The sequence below is a fragment of the Triticum aestivum genome, chromosome 6B (genome assembly GCF_018294505.1).
Source record: "Triticum aestivum cultivar Chinese Spring chromosome 6B, IWGSC CS RefSeq v2.1, whole genome shotgun sequence".
Classification (NCBI taxonomy): Eukaryota; Viridiplantae; Streptophyta; class Magnoliopsida; order Poales; family Poaceae; genus Triticum; species Triticum aestivum.
In genome coordinates, this window is record NC_057810.1 from 96351515 (window position 1) to 96365487 (window position 13973).

General features: G+C 44.0%; 1 pseudogene; it reads left to right on the top strand.

The window, feature by feature from the left end:
* Positions 1 to 5840: 5840 nt before the first annotated feature.
* LOC123135984 (transcription termination factor MTERF15, mitochondrial-like) lies at positions 5841 to 11881 on the top strand (annotated as a pseudogene).
* The last annotated feature ends 2092 nt before the right edge of the window (positions 11882 to 13973 follow it).

Below are 13973 nucleotides of genomic sequence, written 5' to 3' on the forward strand. Positions count from 1 at the left end.
CAAGTGTTGATGGTTAACAAGACCACCAGTTTCAAGAAAAAGGGCAAAGGGAAGAAGAAGGGGAACTTCATAAAGAACAGCAAGCAAGTTGCTGCTCAAGAGAAGAAACCCAAGTCTGGACCTAAGCCTGAAACTGAGTGCTTCTACTGCAAGCAGACTGGACACTAGAAGCGGAACTGCCCCAAGTATTTGGCGGATAAGAAGGATGGCAAAGTGAAAAAAGGTATATGTGATATACATGTTATTGATGTGTACCTTACTAATGCTCGCAGTAGCACCTGGGTATTTGATACTGGTTCTGTTGCTAATATTTGCAACTCGAAACAGGGACTACGGATTAAGCGAAGATTGGCTAAGGACGAGGTGACGATGCGCGTGGGAAATGGTTCCAAAGTCGATGTGATCGCGGTCGGCACGCTACCTCTACATCTACCATCGGGATTAGTTTTAGACCTAAATAATTGTTATTTGGTGCCAGCGTTAAGCATGAACATTATATCTGGATCTTGTTTGATGCGAGACGGTTATTCATTTAAATCAGAGAATAATGGTTGTTCTATTTATATGAGTAATATCTTTTATGGTCATGCACCCTTGAAGAGTGGTCTATTTTTATTAAATCTCGATAGTAGTGATACACATATTCATAGTGTTGAAGCCAAAAGATGCAGAGTTAATAATGATAGTGCAACTTATTTGTGGCACTGCCGTTTAGGTCATATCAGTGTAAAGCGCATGAAGAAACTCCATACTGATGGGATTTTGGAATCACTTGATTATGAATCACTTGATACTTGCGAACCGTGCCTCATGGGCAAGATGACTAAAACGCCGTTCTCCGGAACTATGAGTGAGCAACAGATTTGGTGGAAATCATACATACTGATGTTTATGGTCCAATGAATGTTGAGGCTCGCGGCGGATATCGTTATTTTCTCACCTTCACAGATGATTTGAGCAGATATGGGTATATCTACTTGATGAAACACAAGTCTGAAACATTTGAAAAGTTCAAAGAATTTCAGAGTGAAGTAAAAAATCATCGTAACAGGAAAATCAAATTTCTACGATCTGATCGTGGAGGAGAATATTTGAGTTACGAGTTTGGTCTACACTTGAAACAACACGGAATAGTTTCGCAACTCACGCCACCCGGAACACCACAACGAAATGGTGTGTCCGAACGTCGTAATCGTACTTTACTAGATATGGTGCGATCTATGATGTCTCTTACTGATTTACCTCTATCGTTTTGGGGTTATGCTTTAGAGACGGCCGCATTCACGTTAAATAGGGCACCATCAAAATCCGTTAAGACAACTCCTTATGAACTGTGGTTTGGCAAGAAACCAAAGTTGTCGTTTCTTAAAGTTTGGGCCTGCGATGCTTATGTGAAGAAACTTCAACCAGATAAGCTCGAACCCAAATCGGAGAAATGTGTCTTCGTAGGATACCCAAAAGAGACTATTGGGTATACCTTCTATCATAGATCTGAGGGCAAGATTTTCATTGCTAAAATCAGATCCTTTCTAGAGAAGGAGTTTCTCTCGAAAGAAGTGAGTGGGAGGAAAGTAGAACTTGATGAGATAACTGTATCTACTCCCTTGTTGGAAAGTAGTTCATCACAAGAACCGGTTCCTGTGACAACTACACCAATTAGTGAGGAAGCTAATGATATTGATCATGAAACTTCAGATCAAGTTTCTACTGAACTTCGTAGGTCTACCAGAATAAGATCCGCACTAGAGTGGTACGGTAATCCAATTCTGGAAGTCATGTTGCTTGACCATGATGAACCTACGAACTATGAGGAAGCGATGATGAGCCCAGATTCCGCAAAATGGCTAGAGGCCATGAAATCTGAGATGGGATCCATGTATGAAAACAAAGTATGGACTTTGGTTGACTTGCCCGATGATCGGCAAGCCATTGAGAATAAATGGATTTTTAAGAAGAAGACTGATGCTGATGGTAATATAACTGTCTATAAAGCTCGACTTGTTGCGAAAGGTTTTCGACAAGTTCAAGGGGTTGACTACGATGAGACTTTCTCACCCGTAGCGATGCTTAAGTCTGTCCGAATCATGTTAGCTATTGTTGCATTTCATAATTATGAAATTTGGCAAATGGATGTCAAAACTGCATTCTTGAATGGATTTCTGGAAGAAGAGTTGTATATGATGCAGCCAGAAGGTTTTGTAGATCCAAAAGGTGCTAACAAAGTGTGCAAGCTCCAGCGTTCCATTTATGGACTGGTGCAAGCATCTCGGAGTTGGAATAAGCGCTTTGATAGTGTGATCAAAGCATATGGTTTTATACAGACTTTTGGAGAAGCCTGTATTTACAAGAAAGTGAGTGGGAGCTCTGTAGCATTTCTGATATTATATGTAGATGACATATTATTAATTGGAAATGATATAGAATTTCTGGATAGCATAAAGGGATACTTGAATAAAAGTTTTTCAATGAAAGACCTCGGTGAAGCTGCTTACATATTGGGCATCAAGATCTATAGAGATAGATCAAGACGCTTAATAGGACTTTCACAAAGCACATACCTTGATAAAATTTTGAAAAAGTTCAAAATGGATCAGGCAAAGAAAGGGTTCTTGCCCGTACTACAAGGTGTGAAGTTGAGTCAAACTCAATGCCCGACCACAGCAGAAGATAGAGAGAAAATGAAAGATGTTCCCTATGCTTCAGCCATAGGCTCTATCATGTATGCAATGCTGTGTACCAGACCTAACGTATGCTTAGCAATAAGCTTGGCAGGAAGGTACCAAAGTAATCCAGGAGTGGATCACTGGACAGCGGTCAAGAACATCCTGAAATACCTGAAAAGGACTAAGGATATGTTTCTCGTATATGGAGGTGACAAAGAGCTAGTCGTTAATGGTTACGTCGATGCAAGCTTTGACACTGATCTGGACGATTCTAAATCGCAAACCGGATACGTGTTTTTATCAAACGGTGGAGCTGTAAGTTGGTGCAGTTCTAAACAAAGCGGCGTGGCGAGATCTACATGTGAAGCGGAGTACATAGCTGCTTCGGAAGCAGCAAATGAAGGAGTCTGGATGAAGGAGTTCATTTCCGATCTAGGTGTCATACCTAGTGCATCGGGACCAATGAAAATCTTCTGTGACAATACTGGTGCAATTGCCTTGGCAAAGGAATCCAGATTTCACAAGAGGACCAAGCACATCAAGAGATGCTTCAGTTCCATTCGGGACGAAGTCCAAGTGGGAGACATAGAGATTTGCAAGATACATACGGATCTGAATGTTGCAGACCTGTTAACTAAGCCACTCTCACGAGCAAAACATGATCAGCACCAAGGCTCCATGGGTGTTAGAATCATTACTATGTAATCTAGATTATTGACCCTAGTGCAAGTGGGAGACTGAAGGAAATATGCCCTAGAGGCAATAATAAAGTTATTATTTATTTCCTCATATCATGATAAATGTTTATTATTCATGCTAGAATTGTATTAACCGGAAACATGATACATGTGTGAATACATAGACAAACATATAGTCACTAGTATGCCTCTACTTGACTAGCTCGTTAATCAAAGATGGTTATGTTTCCTAACCATAGACATGTGTTGTCATTTGATTAATGGGATCACATCATTAGGAGAATGATGTGATTTACATGACCCATTCCGTTAGCCTAGCACTTGATCGTTTAGTATATTGCTATTGCTTTCTTCATGACTTATACATGTTCCTGTAACAAAAAGGAAAGCTAATTAAATCTATGGAGTGGCTGAAATGGAGCTTGGGTTTTAAGAATGGGGTTGCTGTTGATTGTGACGGTAGGAGCGGTGGGCTCGCTTTATGGTAGAGCGATCATATTCATGTAACTGTTTGGCCGTGGTGCCAATATCTTATTGATGCTGAAATAGTTTGGGAAGGCAAGAAATGTAGATTCACTGGTTTCTATGGTGAGCCAAAAACAGAACTTCCGAAAAAACCCTGGGATGGAATTCAGTACTTGAGAGCCTAAGATGATCTTCCCTGGTTGTGTGCTGGTGATTACAATGAGACCCTCTTCCATACAGACCAGCTTGGGGGTATTCCTAGGAGGTTTGCACAAATGGAAGATTTTTTAGACTGCTTGGCTGACTGTGGCCTAGCAAACCTGGGATATTCTGGGTACCCTTATGCTACTTGTGAGTTGTGTTGGGATTTCCTCGAAAAGGAGAGGAGATGCAATACAATAGAGATAAGTATTTCTCTCTCTCTCTTAACAACCAAGGTTATCAATCCAGTAGGAGACTCAAACAGTACCTCATGAACAGCACCTGCACACATAAAAGCTACTGCTAAATACATCCATTTGAGGGACAAGTTTTTTCGGACGGAGGGAGTATTTATAAAAGGAGAAACAGTAATGACCATGTCATCATTATTAGTACTAATCCTTAAAGGACATTATGTGCCAGAGAGCAGTGGTGTCACTTGCGGGAAGATTGGACACAACAGAAAGTTTTGTCTGAACCAGACTTTGGCAAAAACCTCAAAACAATATATTTATGTCACTAATGGAAAGGAACTCTTGAGAGGTGCCAGTTTCTAATTAGTGGATGTTTGCTTCAGGAAGATCTTATATTTCTCTCATTTCAGTTCATATATTGAATAATTCTATTGGGGTTCACGGTCCGATAACACGCTCTGAGCAGCGCATCATGATTGGATTATTATTCATTCACGGTCAGGTTGGATTTGCTCCACACTGGCAATGTGGTACTTGTTTCGAATTCCCGACAGGTTGAGGAAGAAGTAACAACTCATTCACATCAAGATGACAACTTGTCGGGCGCTAGATCGCCTGAATATATACTTTGCCCTCGGTTTTATCGTTTTCTTGGAGAGAAAAAAAAGAGATGATAGGGAGTGTAAGATAGGAAAGCTTTTCACATTGCAAAAAATGGTGTATGATGGTGTGTCCCCATATGTAAATGATTTCATGCATGGAGTCCTCATGATTAATTAGTGAAGTTGTGGATGTATGCATCCTCTTTGTCTTGCTGGAATGCATGAGCTGTTTTTCCAGCCCTAGTTGGACCTCCATATCATGTGATCATTCCCCGTTGACAGCATATCAACCATACGTGATTACCTCTCGAGGGAAATCATGTGATCAATTCTTGTGTTACTCAAGAAAAAAATTACCTATTTGTTTAGCGGTGCTTACTTGTTTTCTCTAGGGAACGAGAGAGTTTTATTGCTCAGAGAATCTTATAGGGATACAAGTGGAGTCCGGAGGCTCCATCGACCAAACATGTCTACCCACAGCAAGTGAGGATAAAATTTGCACTAAAGCATGTGCGTTCCCATTATACTCTCGTCGTTCCTGGTCGCATATGACCTACTGAAAACTTCTCTTTCGGATATTAATCTCCTTCAGAAATGTGCCATAGTTTGGCAGTAATAATTTGTGAAGCGTTGTCTTCCCAGTCTTCAAGTTTTTTTACATCAACCAGTCTCCAAGTTCTTTATTACCGCCAAACAATCTGAGACAATCAACACCCTTCTACTCCCTTCATTTCATAATGTAATACGTCTTTTACACTGAGAGTAACATTGATATCAGTGCTTCACAAATTGTTGTAGCTTCAAGAATCTCAGGGTTAACCATTCCTTCAAAGACTTTCTTTTTTATAGGAGAACCAAAACTCTTTATTGCACTATATATGTCACTCCAGCCCAGCCCAGCCCGGCCCATTATCAGAGAAACTGACTGTGGGGTCACTCATCATCAAAGGGCGAACCAGACCACAAAACGGCACCTCTCTCAATCAACAACGGCCTCAAAAACAACAACAACAACAACAACAACAACAAAATCCTCTTGCTCTCGCTCCGGCCGGGCCGTCGTTCCCCATTCCCTCGCCGCCGGCGCCACCGCGCCGCTGCCTACAGCACTACGCCATGCTCCGCCTCCACAAGCATATCCTCGCCCATCTCCTCTCTTCTCCAGCCACCTCTCCCGTATCCCATCTCCACCGCCTCATCTCCGCCGCCGCGCCCGCCATCTCCTGAAGCACCGGCTTCGCCGTGGAGGAGTACCTCGTCTCCACCTGCGGCCTCACCCGACCCCAGGCCCTCAAGGCCTGCCCCAAGCTCTCCCACCTCAAATCCCCATCCAAGCCCGACGCCGTCCTCGCCCTCCTCGCCGGCCTCGGCCTCTCCGCCGCCGACATCGCCTCTCTCGTCGCCAGGGACCCGCGGTTCCTCTGCGCCAAAGTGGAGAAAACCCTGGGCCCCGTCGTCGCGGGGCTCGCCGGCGTCGGTCTCTCGCCTTCGGAGGTCACACGCCTCGTCTCGCTCTCCCCTCACAGCTTCCGCTCTAGATCCATCGTGTCCAAGCTGCACTACTGCTTGCCTCTCTTTGGGTCCTCTGAGAACCTCCTCCAGGCCCTCAAGAGGAGCTCCTCCCTTCTTTCGTCTGACCTCGACGGCGTGGTCAAGCCCAACGTCGCGTTGCTGCGGGAGTGCGGGCTAGGTGCTTGCGATATTGCCAAGCTATGCAGCAATCAACCAGGTTTGCTCACCATCAATCCAGAGCGCTTCAAGGGACTCGTGGCATGCGCCGAAAAGATAGGTGTGCCCCGTGGTTCTGGGTTGTTTAGGCACGCGCTGCATGCTATTGCATTCGATAGCGAGGAGACCATCACAGCCAGAGTGGAGCACTTGAAGACCACGTTCATGTGGACGGATGGCGAGGTGGGAATTGCTGTTTCTAGGTTCCCATTGATGCTGTCGAGGTCCAAAGAATCACTGCAGCGTAGGTCTGAGTTCCTCATCTCTGAGGTGGGCTTGGAACCGGCGTTCGTTGCTCATCGACCCGTAATGCTCGGTCACAGTCTAGAGGGCCGGCTCAGGCCCCGGTACTATGTTGTGAAGTTTCTCAAGGAAAATGGATTGCTCAAGCGTGACCCAAACTACAGTACCGTTTTCAAGATGAGTGAGAAGGTATTCAGGAAGAAGTTCATATTCCCTCACAAGGAGGCTGCGCTGCACCTCGCAGAAGACTACGATGCCGCTTGCAAGGGGGAAGTGCCGACTAATTTCAGATTCACATAAGCCAAGACGGGCTATGATGTACTCCCTCCGTTCCTAAATATTTGTCTTTTTAGAGATTTCAAATGGACTACCACATACGGATGTATATAGACATATTTTAGAGTGTAGATTCACTCATTTTGCTCCGCATGTAGTCACTTGTTGAAATCTCTAGAAAGACAAATGAACGGAGGGAGTAATTGTGTGCTGGTTGTCTGCTGTTGTATGACTATTAGATGCTGGCTTGGTCATTGCTAACGTGTGATGGAATTGATAATTTGATCCCGAACACTGGTATGTAATACTATCACTCAGCAATGGGTTGGTTATGAACTTTCTCGTCCTCATTCATGTTCTAAACACATGTATTGGAACTAAGCAAGTGTGAGATCAGTCCATTCTGCAATGCATTCAAATGTTAGTTTTCAAGATCAGTCCATTCTGCAATGCATGAAAATTTCAGTTTTCAACTTAGTTGCTGGTGCATTGAGACAATGAGCCACATAATGTCTTCTTCATGTGGGTAATGCACTCCTACTGTTCTATTGATGTTTTTGCAATTCATAGTGGATAATTGGAGCATCAATCTGATGCCCGTCCCAAATTTAGGTAAATAGTCTTGTTGGTATGGTCAATTCACTTGCCTTTAGCTTAATCTATTTTTCAGTTATGGTTTGATATCAAAATAATTTTGGTTTTCTCATATGCAGATTCATATTGATCTATCTTTGCTTTAACTAATGAAATAGATAGATATTTCATTCAATTATGGAAAGTGTCTGGAAGTGAGTTCTCGTCTAGTTGGATCAGAGGTAACCATTTGGAGCAATTGGTCATATTGCAAATACCAACTAGGCTGCAGGATGAAATGTGGGGGGCTCCCGTATGTACAGATTATCTGCTAAAGAGAGATGGCATAACTAAACCTCGAACTCTCACTTGGAGGAGGGTTGGCAACTTGGCATCATTTAAGTTCAAGCAAGTAAACTTAGGTTTCTTTGTTCATTTTTATGCTGGTAATGTTATTGATACTAGTAACCTTATCGACACAAAGAAGCACTAATCTTGTATTGTGTGTTTGTGGATTTTCATGTTCTGCACCATGGCCATAAATTATGTGTTTATTGTGGATAGCTTTAGTTTTTTTTAGTTTATTATTGTGTTTTGGTCCGAACTCCGCCTATGTCTTCTAGGCATAGCCGGTCCCAAGCCCGGGTAAAGGAGGAGGGTTGTGATAGGCTTGGTGAGCCAACGTAAAAACTAGCCAGTCCCATAGGTTTGAAAACCATTTGAGCGAGAGTAGCACTAGGATGGGTGACCTCCTGGGAAGTCCTCGTGAAAGGGTTTCATATCTAAGGGTTGTAATAGGCTTGGCGAGCCAACGTAAAAACTAGCCAGTCTTTTGGATATGAAACCCATTTGGGCGAGAGTAGTACTAGGATGGGTGACCTCCTGGGAAGTCCTCGTGAAAGGGTTTCATATCTAGCCTACCCCAACTTGTTTGGGATAAAAGGCTTCGTAAGTATTGTGTTTTGGTCCCGTGGTTAATTCTTTGTACCAAGCACCACCAGGAGGTTCACTAGCAGCTAGTGGGTGTTTCTTCGTTCTGTGTGCATCTTCTTTAGTTTTGCTTAAAATCAGTGGTTAATTTATTGTTTTGGTCGGTGTGGTTGTGAATATCCATGCTCTGAATTCATTGTCTGAAACTCTGAATATCCACAGAGATTGCAGGTTCTTAATTACTTCCCCATAGTAGCTTGTTTATTTGAAATGATGTGCATAATCTGCTAGCCTTCTGGGCCAGATTACTTCCAACTAGCCACATAATCTGCACTTGAATTAGTTTTTGCCATCTTGGGTGTTCATCTGGAGGAAGATTTCATTGAAGTTCAGTGACGGATAGTAAAATTTGATATCTGTCTGTATGATTTTCGCAAGGGGCAATTAAGGATTTGAAGCATGTTTGATCCAAAAACACAAAGAACTCCAGTACTTTCTTTAACCTCCAAAGTAACTGCCAAAGCGTGCTAAAAGTAGTTTATATTTTGATTGTCAAGTGTAGCTGTCATGGTCTGTTTTTTGTAACAAAGTAAGCATTTGAGAGCTGGCCGTACTTCAACCAGTCCATGCTGTAAATCTATATGATGCATCTACTAGCATTTTGGAGTACACTGGAGTGTTTATATGTTTCATCAGGTTTTTCTGAAATATGATGATATTGAAGCTCAACTGTACATTGACCTTCACCTGTTCTGCCAAGCGTATATGATAAAACCGTTCCCCTTTATAAGTAGTGATTGTTATGAATGCTAGCAGATGCCTCTTTTACCATTTTTAAATATCTCATCGTTCCTGTGTGGGTATTTAACTGTGAAACTAAAATGCCAGGATGCAAAATTTGACATTTTGCTGGCCAAGCAAACCGTTGAGTTTATTAGTCTACCTCTTTTGTCAATGGTTAAGTGTATTTATTAGTCCACCTCTTTTTTCTGATGTTGTCAACTCCTTTCATGATGGAACAATGGTTTAGCCTGGTGCTGTGGAAGTGTTGCACCTTGGCTGAGGGAGCTAGGGACCTTGCTGATTTTTCTTTCCTTGTTAGGACTTATGGGTCTGGGAGAATATGCTATTTAATATACTATTTATTTTGGGGATTGGGGGGATGTGCTATTCACATGTCCTGCTCCTGCGTGATCCCATGACTCCTTTACACGGCCTTGGCTAGAGCAATTGCAATGGTATTTCGTTCTCTTGGATCATAGGCCTGAGGCTTATGAAAAAAGTTAGTTGATCAGCAGCAAGGTAACTGGTTGCTGAGTCCAGTGATGAGCACTGGTGTTTTTCACTAGTCAAGTACTATAAGATGCATGTACAGGGGATGGAGGACTTGCCTGGACATCTGCATAATAAGAGTTGCCCCCTGAAGAAAACATCGACATGCTCCACAATTAATGGAAGAGTAGAGTGAGGGAGGTATTCCGTCCGTGTAGTTATAGGCAGTAGCATTTGTTTGTAGGAGAGATGGCAGAGCAAAGCATTTGTAGCTGGTTTTACTTGTAAATACGATTTCCATGTGTGGTAGAGAGGAGGTACAGGATATATTCACCACTTGTCTGATACTCCCTCTATCAAAATATAAAGACGTTTTTTGATACGATACTCCGTTTGTATCAAAAACATCTTATATTTTGATTCAGAGGGAGTAGCAAATATATTTTTTTCTGAAGAAAAAAACACATCCTAGTGATTGATTGATCCCTGAATCCAAGTTTTACGCTGCTTAAACATGAAATGTATTGACTGACTGATTTACTGAATTTTGTAGATTGGTGGTCTAGGAGAAGATGTGCCAAGATGGTATGATGCGGTGCTTTCTCCTCTTCCAGGAGATGGAGACGGAGACAGAGATGGACCGAGCGTAGCGGCTGGGCCTCTGCATGCTTCTGAAGGCCCTCTGCTTGTTGATGAGCTTCAGTAACAATAATGATACGCCAGGGTGTGTTTGTTTTATTCAGAGAAGCTCCTTTTGAATCTTGCCAGGTATATTTCCAAAGTGTGATCTTGTATATCGCAATATGCAAGGTATTCATCAGCTCAACCGCCTGGAAAAACAGCAAGTTCAGTGAACCAACACGCTGCATCTGGTTTGTTTTAATCACTTCGTGCATTGGTGAGTTCTGTGCTTCTTCCTCCTCAACACACGCTTTGATCTAGCTTGGATGTAGGCAATTTGAACTCTGAATTGCCATGCATGCAATGTATGTAAATTTTTTATCAGAACCAGAGTTGAAAGTTGTTTACCTCTGTGAATCTTTGATGTGGTATTAAATTTCCGATTTGAATGAGAAGTGAAAGTTGCTACCTCTGTGAATCTTTCAGACTTGATGGGTCAACTCTGAAACCTTCAGCTATCAAAATGAGTATATATACCATATGTCTATTAACAATCAGTTGTTGCGCCATAAGTTTTCTACTCTCATTGCAAAATCAGAGCTGAAAATTAACAGCAAAATGAGTCTATATCTTTCAGAGACACCCTGCAGCACGACGACTGCCATCAAAGCAGCCAGAGACACCCTGCAGCACGAAAGGAGAAACTTTGAAGCCGTGGCTCTGGCTTCGACATCCAGGGTGCTGGTCAGTCCGTGCGTTTGAGGTGCTCTCTCTAGTCGGTTTTTTTTTACTAGTCAGTGACCCGGCTGTCCGCCCGGTCATTTGAGGCGCCTGATTGTAGACTATAGATGCTCTTAATGTACGTAAACATGGTGACAAGAATGACATGAACTTATATTTTTGCTGCTTTATTTGCAGAATCAATACACCGCGGAATGAAACCATGGATGGACAGCTTTGTATCAGAGGTTCTGTTCAGTTGTGGATAAATTGGACAATGTAGGATGGTCCTTGTCATCAGTGTACAGAAAGAATGATGTGCTTCTGATTTCGGGGACCAACGTTTGAGGCATGCACGGTGTCTGCTTTATGCGCGCTCGGCTTGAAATGCTACTCCCTCCGTTCACTTTTATAAGTCGTTTCAGACAACACAAAATAGGCTGTTTTGTACATTGTCTGAAATGTTTTAAGGTCTTATAAAAGTGAACGGAGGGAGTACTTTATTTTACCCTTAGTGCACACTTGTTTTCCTTTTCTAGATAATAGTAATGTAATACTCTCTCCGTCCCTAACTACTTGTTGCTCAAACGAATGATCCAGCAGTGAACTACAACTTGATGTATCCGTTAGAGCGGCAAGTAATGTCAGACGGAAGAGATACGAGTAAGTACATGTGAGTGCGTCTATTGGCATAAGGAATTTGTGTGATGTTGGCTTGATTCAGTCTTTTGGTTGTAGTTCTCGTACGTACGTGGTGTCGATTGGCCTTCACCGCTGGCCGCATCCATATCCCACGACTAGACGCAAACTAGCACATAACGCCAAGTGTCCTGTTCCGACAAGTGCCTCTTCGTCCTTGATTCTCCTCCTTTTGCACTGGGAAGAAATGATTGTTGTTGGATCCCTTGTCAGCGCACAGTAGAAAGAAAGATAGTCAAATGATCTCTCTCTCTCTCTCTCGTTGTATCATGAAAGACTACTTTCTACTGCTACCACCGTTGTCTTTGCCATGAAGTGATACGTTTTGTCACGTCATTTTCGTCCCGGTCGACACCCACGTGCCATCATACAAGAAAATCATGTTCAGGACAGGTAGTCCCGCCCCCTAGTCAGCACAAAAGGAAAATGTCCATCCCATTCCCGGCCGCCACAGAACACACACACAGAGAGAGATTTTGCGCGGTAGGACGTACATGACACATGATGCGAGGGGACATGATCCGCCCGGCCCCGTGCCCGATTTTCACACACGGCTGAGTCTCACGTTCGAGGGGAGCACGAAGCTTCCTCCCTTCCTCGGGCCCCGAGGCATTCGTAACAGAAAGCTTCCTCGACGGAAACTGTGGTGGAGGACCGCAGCATGCCGGCAATTCCTACGCGGCACTGCAGCAAAGATAACATGACAGGCCTGGCAATGGCATGCTGCCACGCCAGGCGACTAGGGAGGCGATTTTCTTCCTTCGATCTCAGCCGGTCAGGGCGTTGCCCCCTCTCCCTGTTGAAAATATGCCCTAGAGGCAATAATAAAAGTATTATTATTATATTTCCTTGTTCATGATAATTGTCTTTTATTCATGCTATAATTGTATTATCCGAAAATCGTAATACACGTGTGAATACATAGACCACAATACGTCCCTAGTAAGCCTCTAGTTGACTAGCTCGTTGGTCAACAGATAGTCATGGTTTCCTGACTATGGACATTAGATGTCATTGACAACGGGATCACGTCATTAGGAGAATGACGTAATGGACAAGACCCAATCCTAAGCATAGCACAAGATCGTGTAGTTCGTTTTGCTAGAGCTTTTCCAATATCAAGTATCTCTTCCTTAGACCATGAGATCGTGTAACTCCCGGATACCGTAGCAGTGCTTTGGGTGTACCAAACGTCACAACGTAACTGGGTGACTATAAAGGTGCATTACAGGTATCTCCGAAAGTGTCTGTGGGGTTGACACGGATCGAGACTGGGATTTGTCACTCCGTATGACGGAGAGGTATCTCTGGGCCCACTCGGTAATGCATCATCATAATGAGCTCAAAGTGACCAAGTGTTTGGTCACGGGATCATGCATTACGGTACGAGTAAAGTGACTTGCCGGTAACGAGACTGAACGAGGTATTGGGATACCGACGATCGAGTCTCGGGCATGTAACGTACCAATTGACAAAGGGAATAATAGTATACGGGGTTGATTGAATCCTCGACATCGTGGTTCATCCGATGACATCATCGAGGAGCATGTGGGAGCCAACATGGGTATCCAGATCTCGTTGTTGGTTATTGACCGGAGAGCCGTCTCGGTCATATCTGCATGTCTCCCGAACCCGTAGGGTCTACACACTTAAGGTTCGGTGACGCTAGGGTTATTAGGAAGACTTGTATGTGATTACCGAATGTTGTTCAGAGTCCCGGATGAGATCCCGGACGTCACGAGGAGTTCCGTAAGGGTCTGGAGGTGAAGATTTATATATGCGAAGTTGTCATGCGGACACCGGAAAGTTTCGGGGGCATATCGGTATTGTACCGGGGCCACCGGAGGGGTTCCGGGGGTCCACCGGGAGGGGCCACCCCTCTTGGTGGGCCACATGGGCCGCGTGGGGCAGGGAACCAGCCCCTGGAGGGCTGGGCGCCCCCCCCCCCTCTTGGGCCCAAGCGCCTAGGGTTGGGGGGGGGGGAACCCTAAAGGGGGCGCCCCCCTTTGCTTGGGGGGCAAGCCCCCTCCCTAGCCGTCGCCCCCCTCTAGATCTCATCTAGAGGGGGCCGGCCCCCTTTCCCCTTCC